A 12,519-nucleotide genomic window follows, 5' to 3' on the forward strand; every position below is an offset into this window, starting at 1 on the left:
TGAATATGGAAAAACTGAAAATAGATCGAAAATATATGAGAGAGAGAGAGAGAGAGAGAGAGAGAGAGAGAGAGAGAGAGAGAGAGAGAAAGAGAGAGAAACTTTAGCTCCTCCTCTTCCTCCTCCGCCTCCTTGCCCTATTCACCATTGCTGCTCTTCTCCTCTCTCTCTCTCTCTCTCTCTCTCTCTCTCTCTCTCTCTCTCTCTCTCTCTCTCTCTCTTAGTATACGCAATGATAAGAATACGATGAAAAAGAAAATTCCATCAGAGCAGTCCGATAAATTTACTGCAACCAAACGAGGGAAGCACATTCAGTCTGACTATACACTCACACACGTAAAGAAGTAACGGTGGAAACAGTGGCAGCGCAGCAACGATGAAGTACTCGAGGTAATGAACAGCTCCGGCACTCCATTCGAGCTGCGATGACACAGTAACCATTCTTCATATTTCCTGTGTGCCTGGATCCATGAGAGTACTTTTCACAACATCACCGCCACGTGGACCCGCACGCCGCCTAACATTATTATATTCGAAAAGCAATTAGAGGCCATGTTGCGCACTTTTCCCTGTTATTTACCTGCAGGTTGTCAATTACAGCGAGGTGCGGTGCCTGAGGCTCCGTCCCTTTGCCCGCTAGATACAATGACGGACCCCTTATACTGTAAGACACCATGGTAAAGCAAAGTATTGTTGGTCCTACGTATCACATGGCTACACTATTCTATTTGGGCTCATCCATCTCAAACATCTGAAATTAATCTATAAATCCTAAACACACAGGCAAAAGTCTGATATTAAGTCTGTATCGTCCCTTATCAGGAAGACATGCAGGTGGTGATGGTGGCGGTGCGTCCTCTTCACCGTCACCATTCTCTCCCGGCATCACTATCATGTGGTGACGGTGGTGGAGGCATCGTCCTAAGTGGAACACGTTTCAGAGGCTTTGCACAAAATATCGCAATAAGTTTGAGTTGAAAGGAGGAGGAGGAGGAGGAGGAGGAAAGAATTAGTGGCCGAAAAACTTATTACACCCACATTTGTCCAATTTGCCCAAGGGTCCAGAGCGCTATGTGTCCTCCCACTGCCCTCCACACACACACACACACACACGCACACACACACACAACCCTCCCCTCGTCACGCCTCGCCAACCCTTCCTCACGGTGCTGATTTGTACGTACTCCTCTATAACAATTTGTGGAGAAGCAAGGCAAGAAAAGGAATCCGTGAAGAGATCAAGAATTTACCCGGACCAAAAATTACTGAAACAAAATTGGTACATAAGCACCGAATGGATCCCCAGCCTCATTCCCTCATTCATGGAGCCCTAACACTCCCTCACACCCTCATTTAGAACAGGTGGTGGGGAACACAAGAAGACAAAGATTTCCATCAGCAAACAAAAACGAAAAGAAGGTTTTATAAGCGGTAACAGGCATCAAATCTAACGCCACTTTATAATACACTAACTTCTCTCCTCAGTAAACGCGTCCACTAACTTCCAGCTTGGTAAGAGGGGCGGAGGGAGACACATTCTAAGCTGTTCACGAATAGTTGCTGCTTTCCTAATTCTGGTCCTTGCTATCGGGACGTGGTGTTATGGGCGGATAGGTTAACTAGTGCGTGTGGCGTGCTGGGCGGCTGTGCAGTGAGGCGGCGAGGGGTCTGAGTGTATCACTTCCAGGGCACTGAGTTCTGACACTCAGCGTCTCTCCTCACGACACTCTCCTCTTCCCTTGTTTGTATTCAAGTGGTTGTTTCTCCCTCCTCCTCCTCCTCCTCCTCCTCCTTCTGCGTCTCCACGTTTCACTTCTCTCCTCCCTTCTACACATTCTTCCACTTTCTTCCTTGTTATCCTAGTTTTCCTCGCCACTCTTTTTTCGATCTATCTATTTCTTTCCATCTTCTATCTCTCATATCACCTCTCTCCTCCTCCTCATCCAACTTTCTTTTCCTATTTAAAGTTTGATTCTCTGATTTTCATTTAACTTCTGCTAAAGGTTAAAGGTTACGAACACACACACACACACACACACACACACACACACACACACACACAGAGAGAGTTAGAGAGAGAGAGAGAGAGAGAGAGAGAGAGAGAGAGAGAGAGAGAGAGAGAGAGAGCACCAAAAGTAAGCGAATATAGGTTGGTTACTTGCACAGGTGAATGTTAATTGCATCATCCTCATATGAACACCCACGCCCTCCCACGCCTCCACTGCCTGTCTGACGTCGTACCTTCCCCGCCTCTGCCCTCCCTCCTCCCCCTCACCCCCACAGCCAAGCAGCGTGGTGCAGGACTAAGCTCTGCTGTTAGCCTTGATCCAAATTAGCTTAGTTCTGTTTGCCTGCCTTGGTGCATTCCACTTTCTGATTATACATGTCGAGATGAAGATCGTTTTGATCTCTCTCTCTCTCTCTCTCTCTCTCTCTCTCTCTCTCTCTCTCTCTCTCTCTCTCTCTCTCTCTCTCTCTCTCGTATGATTTTACCAGGTTTTTCTTCTTTTGCGCGCACACACACACACACACACACACACACACACACACACACACACACACACACACACACACACACACACACACACACACACACACACACACACACACACACACACACACACACACACACACACACACACACACACACACACACACACACACACACACGGAAACGGATAAAACCACAAAACGAAGTGGATCACACTTTCCCAAGGGATTCACAGCAGCAGCAGCAGTGGTAACAGCAGCAGTAGCAGCAGCAGCAGCAGCAGCAGTACGCAGCAGGCGCCAGTCAGCTCCGCATGGGAGTACTCGTTAGTTTGACACGCTATGTTCAAATGAATAAAGAGGCTTTCACGTGAAGTAATAGACATAATTTCCTGGAATTATAAAGAATTATGCACACACGACTCACAACATGTACTAGAGAAACGCTTTGCTTTGCATGTTCCAACTCCAAGTAAGAGAAGCCAACACACCGTGACTCAGCTCAGAGAGTAACCCGGACATCCACACGTGCAAACACGACCATGAACACAACGCGGCAGAGAACAACATGGCAACACAGGCCGAGAGTGGCAGTGAGATAATGGCAGGAAGCGAGCCGCTGGCCAGGCAGCAACCCACTCAGGAGAACGGTACACTGTATGCAACTGTTCCCACGAACCCTCTAATCTCTATGCACGTAAAGTGAAAGCTGCTTATTTTTTGTCCAGAATATTGTCGATCTCAATTCCTCAAGAGACCACACACACACACACACACACACACACACACATACACACGCTAGGTACTCACATGTAGAAGGGCCTGCGGGAGCCGTCTCTGTACCACACCACCAGGACAGGAGCGTCCCTGGGCCTACTGTGGGCGGCCATGCACGGCAGGTGAGCGGGTGTGCCGTCCACGGCGTCCACTGTCGACATCGGCCCTGCAGAGCAAACAGCGACATCTCAGTTAAAAAAACAACAACCGCAATGTGACAGAAAATATAAAACGCTCACAATAGATACAATTTCTTTCCCTACAGCACAAAAGTAAATACGTCCAAACACTTCAAATATTAACAAGGCTCTCAAAAAATTATTATTATATTTGATTGCATATTGATCGTTCTAAGAATTAATCGGGTTACTGTTCTGACGCCAAATCAGCCTTGTACAGTGAACGATTTTTTTTTTCTTTTTTTTTAATGTAAGAGGGATTCTAGCCAAGGGAAATAAAAATATGAAAAAAAAGGCCCACTTGAATGACAGTTCCGAAGGTCAAATGGGATAATCAAATATTGAAGGATAAGTGTCTGATAGCTTCCCTCTTGAAAAAGTTCAAATCATAGGAAAGTGGAAATACAGAAGCAGGCTGGGAGTTCTAGAGTCTTCCAGAGAAAGGAGACGACGGAATGGACAACATTACTGCGAAGGATCTTAATGGTAGCATGAAATAGTCGGTGAGTGGAGGAGAGGGAGAAACACGCCGTGAATAATCCAAGGTAGCTTTTTTAGCGAAGGTTTGAGCAAAGAGTTCATCTTCTTCCGCCTTATTTATTATTATTCTTCCCTAATATTTTACGTAATATTTTCTAATTTAGTGGGCAATACGTTATCATATGCGTGAGTTACTACATCGCCATTATTTTTATAGCCTTTACAGCCACGATAGCAAAGTGACGACTGAGTTATTGGGATGAGAGAGAGAGAGAGAGAGAGAGAGGAGAGAGAGAGAGAGAGAGAGAGAGAGAGAGAGAGAGAGAGAGAGAGAGAGAGAGATTAAGACAAAGGCAACGAAATAAAATCACAAATTACAAATAATCACGTTCCTGATGAGAGTTAATCATCATAACACCACTTATGCAACACACACACACACACACACACAAACACACACACACACACACACAAACACACACACACACACACACACACACACACACACACACACACAGTTACGTGACATTGTATTACTTATAACTTATAATTTACTCTTCCTGTAACTTCAGTACTCACCTTGTTGACACACGGATGCCAGAGAACATAAGAACATAAGAACATAAGAAATAGGGGAAGCTGCAAGAAGCGACCAGGCTTACACGTGGCAGCCCCAGTATAAAATATACCTACCTATTTCCACCTATTATCCCCATCCATAAACGCGTCTAATCTTCTCTTAAAGCTCCCTGATGTCTGAGCACTAACAACATGATTACTGAGTATTGAACACTTAGAGAAAATACACTTGGCCTCCAGGCATAGTACACTTCATGATCTTTATTTTGTCTGAACTCTTCTTCACTACATTCTCTCCCGCGCTGACTACGGAAAGAATAAAACACTGTTACCAGATGCTGCACAGAGGGAGACTGGGGAAATTCAAGTATGATTCAGACTGTGTGCATTACTAAGCCCACCGCCCACGTCTTTAGCATTTGTGAGTGTAATGGAGTGACACGCACGCATCGTCGCCTTATGTGTCTTCACGATGGGACAAAAGGTTCTTACAATAATTACGAGGTCAGTCTCTCGTGCTCTCCATCAGCGTGATGCAATTACCCTAAAAGATGTATTGCTCTCATGCAGTTTCCACTTATCTTTTCCTTAATGTCATTCACCCGCCTTGTTCTTGCTTCTCTCTCTCTCTCTCTCTCTCTCTCTCTCTCTCTCTCTCTCTCTCTCTCTCTCTCTCTCTCTCTCTCTCTCTCTCTCTCTCTCTCTCTCTCTCCTTTTATCATCCTCCCCCTGTCTCGCATATTTCTTCAGTGCAAAAGATTCGTTTACCTTCTTTTATTTCACAAACTTTTATTTCCTTTCCTTCCGCTGTAGTATCTTTCTCGTTTTTTTTTTTTTTACAGTTTATTTATATAGAAGTTCTTAAATAGAGTTGAAAGACGTTACTCTCTCTCTCTCTCTCTCTCTCTCTCCTCTCTCTCTCTCTCTCTCTCTCTCTCTCTCTCTCTCTCTCTCCTCTCTCTCCTCTCTCTCTCTCTCTCTCTCTCTCTCTCTCTCGCTCACCTTCAGAAGATACGCTGATATTTTGTCTTTGCTTGTCGCTCTCTTTCTTTGTACTAATGTAGTCTTCCGTTTAAATTAAACCATTTTGCCTTCTCTTCCTGTCTGTCTGTATCTTTGTCATCTTTCTTACTTTGCTCAGTTTTTAGCATTTGTTTCCTTCACTTATTTCTTTTTTCTTTTCTTTGTCCTCCTCCTCCTCCTCCTCCTCCTCCTTCTCCTCCTGCTGCTCGTCCTCCTCCTGCATTTATCTCTCTTCTTAGGTGACGTAATTTCACAACACCCTAAAAAAACTTCCCTTTCCAGCTGTCTGAATCTAATTTTCTCTTCCCCTTTTGTCCTCTTCCTCCCTTGTTTATGAGTCTTTCGCTTCTTCGTTGATTCTTTTCTACCTCTCCTAAGACCAATTTCGTTTTTTTTATTTAATTTTATACCGGATATTCTCTTCTTCTATTTTTCTTTTATACATGGAATTATATTTTCGTTTGTCTTAGCTTCTATTCAGCATGTCTTTTGTTTTTCGCCGTTGTGTCTATTTATTCGCTCTTCCTTTTATTTTCATTCTTTCCTTGCATCCCCTGACTTCTTAACCTTAAGAATTTTCCAGCAGGTATTTATTTTTTTCCTTGCATCCCTTGACTTCCTAACCTGAAGAATTTTCCAGCAGGTATTTATTTATTTATTTCTATTTCTATTATTTTATCTATTTATTTGTATTTATTTATTTATTTACTTTTTTTTTCAGCGCATGCTCGCTCACACCAGCTGCAGTCATCAAGTGTCCTGTCCGCTGAGATCCTTCAACGCTTACCATCAGCATAATATCTATCTTTTTTTTTTTTCTTATTGTTTCATCAGTTCTGTAATTCCTATGCACTGTTCACATCTTACTTTGGGAGCTGAACATCGCTAGTGTTCTTACATTTTATAACCCACTTTATCTGAACATTTTCCATCCTTTTTTTTTTCTTTTTCGCATTAAGGTTCACAAGGACGACCATATTCTGAAAGACTTTCGCGATTCACCTTCACTACTTTCAAAAGGCTCTAGTTGAAGCTAAACGGGATTTTTACGGTTCTAGTGACAGATCAACAAGATTTTTACGTTACTAACAGGAGAAACACTCTTGAGAACCACGCTAATCATCACTGTGGCCTTGAAAAACAGTCACAGTGAGAGAGCAAAGCGTTTTAGAATATGGGCTTCTGTGCATCGCTGAGAACGCCTAGAGTGAAGACGGTCAAGAGTAGCGCAGGGTAGCATCAGCCAAGCCTCGACACCAACGGGTAGAGGCGATGCGAAAGTGGCTGCCGAGTGACGTGGGTGCCTGTGGGTGGGACGAGAAGCGATGGACGAGAGGAAAAAATGTATATGGTGTTCGGTGCAAAACTTTTCTTGAGTATTGGTAGTGGGAGTAATGCATGGCTGTACTTGGGCCTCTCTCTCTCTCTCTCTCTCTCTCTCTCTCTCTCTCTCTCTCTCTCTCTCTCTCTCTCTCTCTCTCTCTCACAATGAAAAACACTCGTATACCTCACCAACACCCGGCTAAGCAGAGTGACATCACTAATTTACTCGACACTATAATTAGTTTGGACCGTAAGCGAAATTAAGTAGCATTGTTGTGTTTAATTAGGAGAGAGAGAGAGAGAGAGAGAGAGAGAGAGAGAGAGAGAGAGAGAGAGAGAGAGAGAGAGAGAGAGAGAGAGAGAGAGAGAGAGAGAGAGAGAGAGACTGCGTACTTTGTAAATTTAACACAAAAAAAATCCTGAATTATGAGGATTCATTAATGAGGGTTAAGGGAAATGGCTCCTGGTCACACCAACTGCTACCGCCTTTAAACTGTGTGTGTGTGTGTGTGTGTGTGTGTGTGTGTGTGTGTGTGTGTGTGTGTGTGTGTGTGTGTGTGTGTGTGTGTATGTTGGTATAACGACCTTCATATCTCTTCTCAACTATTCTCATTTTCTCCTTCCTCTTCCTTTACCTCCCAAATACTTCCTCTCCCTCTCCTTATCTTTTCTACAGCTGACCCCTTACATCCTCTCTCTCTCTCTCTCTCTCTCTCTCTCTCTCTCTCTCTCTCTCTCTCTCTCTCTCTCTCTCTCTCTCTCTCTCTCTCTCTCTCTCTCTCTCTCTCTCTCTCTCTCTCTCTCCATTCCCCTTTCCCTGCTCTATCACCACCTTAACAGGCCGCCCCCTCCTCTCCCTTCCCGCTCCGTCCACAGCACCAGGCCGCCCCACAACTCCCGTGAGAGAGGCCACGAGTCTTGATCTGATGCCGGTGGGTTTGAGCCTCAGCCGTGCGCTACTCGATGCAGGAAGCGAGTCTCTTCGGTACCTGTGGCAAGGGTGTGTGACCTCAAGGGAACAGGCCGCGTGGATAGTCATGTCCGCTTTTCCCCTTTCACTCTCCGCTCAAGTAAATTCTCGCCTCCTTTCCTTTACCAGTCAGGAAAAAAGACGTAATCTTCTGGCCTTATCCAACAGCACAGACATCGTCATTACCTGTGGCAAAACGTTGTATTTTCCAGTTTCATGTTCATGATATTCTTTTTTTTTTTCAATAATGAAATATATTAACGCGAAAGTAAAAATCATGTTAACTGTGATGCGTGAAACGTGTTTTTCTGCGTCACTTCTCACTGCAGAGAGAAACTTGGTGTTGCCATTGAGTTAATAACTACTGGCGAAGTCATGACGAAATAATTCACTAGTTCAGGGCAAATTATACTTTCAATGATACAATTAAATCAATTTCGCAGTGAGTGGAGTTGAAAAGTTGCCACACACGGCGGCGGGAAAAGACACAGGCTGTGCTCAAGGCTGACTCATTGCTGCCAGTCGCCCACATGAAGGTGAAACAACAAACACACACGCGCACATGGCGAGTCACGAACACTGCGAGAAAAAACTTTGTCACCAACTTCTCAACACTGACCTGCCTCCCTTGCACCAGTAAAGTGCGTAATTACCACCCTGCCTGTATTATTTCGTGGACGCCTTCCAACCGTCGCCTCGCCAATGCCACACAGCCGCCGCCCCAGGGAAATAGACGTTTTCCTGGGGACCATTACGTCACGTTCCGCTGCCATTAAGTCTTGTTCGCCCCGTACATGTTGCGCAGGAGATAATGGCATGACCCAACTTTATTCCACCTACCTCTTCTCCTTTGTCGTCTCTTCCAGGTTCTCCCTCTGCTTCTAATCCAATTATTTCTCGCTTACGGCTATTTTCTTTTGTTTTCTATTTCTAAGTGTCTTCTTTTGTTGCCGTGCTCTTCCTGTTCCTTGTTTATTTACATTTTCTTTTGTCTTCCGTTCTCAACATCACAACTCTGCTTCTTTGTGTATTCCAGCATCCATCTGAGCAATCTCTCTCTCTCTCTCTCTCTCTCTCTCTCTCTCTCTCTCTCTCTCTCTCTCTCTCTCTCTCTCTCTCTCTCTCTCTCTCTCTCTCTCTCTCTCTCTTCATCGCAATGTCACTTCGCTTTTCGTCCTATTCCATTCTTTCTTGTTACATCTGGTATCCATTCTCACCTCATCTCGGGTACTCCTCGTCCTCTTCCTCCTCCTCCTCCTCCTCCATGGCTCTCCGTCCAGCGACCTCCCACCATTCTCCTCCTTTCGCCTTTACCACTTTCCTAAGTCTTATTGGACACAATCCTGCACTTACCGCAAAAAGACTACCCGAGAAGCGTAATCTTTCACCCCTAAAGGAAAAGGGGAGAGGAAAATAAAAGTGAAATTACGGTGGACGAACGAATCTGGTAGTCCTTGACCCCTTTCGGTTTCTGAGAACATTTTACTAGAAACCTGAACGCTGTGGCTCAGAGCTTGGAAATGGGCAAGTGATATACGGTTCTGGAAGTTGTCAAGGTCAGCAGAGGCAAAGTAGCAAGTCTGAGCATAAGTTCTTTCGAAGCTAGAGAGAAAACACATAAAAAAAATCATATTCATAACATAGGAAGTTGTTTTGGTGTTTATTTGCGTCAGACCTGCACACAAGGTAAGCCATCTGCGCCAAGCAAAGGCAGACTCAGCTCTGCTCCGCGTGTCTGGACCATTCTGCTTGCCTGGACCTGAGCCGCAGCGCCGCCTGGCCTCGCTGGGAACAAGATCACGTTTCTCTCACTAATTCATCGTGAGAACGTGCGTGAAAACTAAGTCAGTGTGTCCATTTCTGGTGCCCAGTCTCCCTTGACATTACCAACCACCACTACCACCACCGCCGCCGCCGCCGCCACCACTACAGCCCCGATGTCAAATTCATTCCAACATTTCCTGCACCACGCACTAGGAGCACAATACATTTCCCTGCACACATTCTTTCATTACTTCCCTCAGTGCATATCCATACGAGGAGCGACAGCCACCTGTGTATGGGAAGTAAATTGTGTTAGGGAGAGAAGAGGCTTGGATGAGAAGCAGTGTGCCCTCTTCCGCATTGCTTGTTTGCCCCTCCTCTTAGTGTGTGTGTGTGTGTGTGTGTGTGTGTGTGTGTGTGTGTGTGTGTGTGTGTGTGTGTGTGTGTGTGTGTGTGTGTGTGTGTGTGTGTGTGTGTGTGTGTGTGCAGTTTTTTTTATTCTGTTAATATATTAAGTTTTGTTTTAGAATATCTTATACCTTTCTTCTTTCTCATTCCAAGAAAAAGAGAAAGCAAATTAGAATAGAAAAACATAAAAGTAAATAAATGAACAAGTATATAATAAAAAAAAAGGTTTATACATGCAAGTAGCACATCAAAGGCTGCAACACACCACACAACACTCACATCCCCAACACGCCACACACAACAACACAGCACACAGACACACAGACACACATTAGCTGCACGCCCCACACAACAGCACACAGACACACATTAGCTGAACACCACACACTGCAACACAGCACAAGACATACTCTCGCAACACGTCACACACTGCAACTCACAGCACGCAAATTAGCAAAGCGACACAGGCTCTCGTGACAACCTGTTTTTCCATTACAAAACTAACAATGACAACATTCTACACACTTTTTTTCTTTTCCGTCCCCAGCCTGGTATGTAAATGTGTTCGGCAAAAGAAATGCTATTCCTGCCCACGCCAGAAAATGCTGAAAAAACACCATGGCTGACACTGTGCTGAAAATGTGCCCTGGACGAGACAAATGCCGCGCCGCTCACTGACTGGCGGCGAGCGGGACTGACGGACCACGAGCAAATAATACGGGGGACAAACTCCCACGCTGAGCACCGAAGGGGATAAATAAACAAATAGATGAACACATAAATAAATAAATAAGCATAAGGGTGTTTGTAGCACAAGCAAGGCTGTATTATTTTGCAAACTATTTATTCAAGTCTTTCAGTGTTCTCCAAAGATTATTGTCTGATTAAGAAACCTGCACATGGAGCAAGACAGAAACAAAAAAAAGCCTCGGAAACACAAGTTGAGATATGTGACGCAGGAAGGCTGCAGATTTCTCCTCTTACCTTTTTCCTTCGTTAATCCTATCCATTGTTTTCCAGCTTACTGCCGGACTAAGAAGACAGTAATATCTCTCTCCACTCCCTCACCGTCGCTCCTCAGCTGCATCGACATTCGGCACACAAATAAAGAAAATTAAATTGCCAACACGTTAAATGACTCTTTTGTTGCAATATTTACACAAGAAGAAAAATCGGCACAACTTCCGCCTGCCCTGGCTTAAAACGAAGCAAATTTCATAGATACTTGCGTATTCATGGAAAGTGAAATTTTGCATATGATCAGCAAACTTTAGCAAGTCGCTCGAAAAAGATGAGATTTCACTTACAATTCAGAAAAAAAGGAAAGATTGAACCTGGAAGCATGTCTCTAAATTTAACCATTAAAATCAATGTACTTCTTACTACAAACTAATTGAAGCACCTGAACACCAGACTCGGCAAACGCACATGAAGAAAGACACCCTCTCAGCCAGTCAGTCTCGCGTCTGTCGTGTGCTAATTCCCGGCATGGAATAAAAAATAGCTTCGTCAGAACAATGGCCGGTAAACTCTGCGCCGCCAAGCACGGAGGACCCCGAGCGAGGCGACATCCCTCCGGATCGTCCCCTCACCTGAGCTATCCTTAGCAAGACCAGCCACCAGCCAGGGCCTATCTTCCGGCAGACTTTTACCAGGGTGGAAGACGAAGATGTGCGTTTCAGTACCAAGATTTCCATTTAGATTACCCTTTTTCTTGTCTCTTCTTCTACCCGCGCCTCAAGCACCCCGTGAAACCTTCCTAACTCCGACCATAACGCGAATTAAGATCCTGCTGGTGATCTGAGGCTTGGCGGGCTGTGTTGGGGTGCGAGGCGTCTGGCGGGGAAGGAACCTGTCACCTGTCCGCCTCTCGACCACCACAGGGCTGCATCAGTGAGACCAAACCTTGTGAGGACAATTGCAGCCAAGCGTCTCCAGTCTCGTCGCCTGTGATCAGAAGGCAAGGCGGTGAAGGCGTGTCAAGGCCGGGCAGGGACTCAGGAGCGGCGAGGAGGAGCCGAGTGGTGGTGGCGGTGGTGGTGGTGGTGGTCGGAGGAATTGACGGAGAAGTAGGAGAGGTAAGAAAAAAAGCGAAAGAGAAAAGAGGAAGAGACGGAAGAGGAGGCATCGAGTGTCCTTGGCCTGTTGAAAGCCATCTCATAACCTCTTTTTCTGTTGTCGTTGTCATCTTTTTCCACCATCATCACCGCCGCTCCTTTTTTCACCTCTTTCAATACGAAAAGGGAAAAACACAGAGAGAGAGAGAGAGAGAGAGAGAGAGAGAGAGAGAGAGAGAGAGAGAGAGAGAGAGAGAGAGAGAGAGAGAGAGAGAGACTGCAGGCCATTACGGTGTTGATCCCTTGCAGGTAAAGACAACTCACACAGCGAAGCAAGCCTTCAGCCACACACTAACGTCTTCACTTGCCTGCTGTTTTCATTCTTTCCATAATTATCAAGTTCACTTTTTTTTTATTTCCCTTATATTCAATCTTTTCTGAAAACTGAACAGCCTTGCCTTTTTTTATA

This window comes from Scylla paramamosain, chromosome 21, assembly GCF_035594125.1.
Source record: "Scylla paramamosain isolate STU-SP2022 chromosome 21, ASM3559412v1, whole genome shotgun sequence".
Taxonomy (NCBI): domain Eukaryota; kingdom Metazoa; phylum Arthropoda; class Malacostraca; order Decapoda; family Portunidae; genus Scylla; species Scylla paramamosain.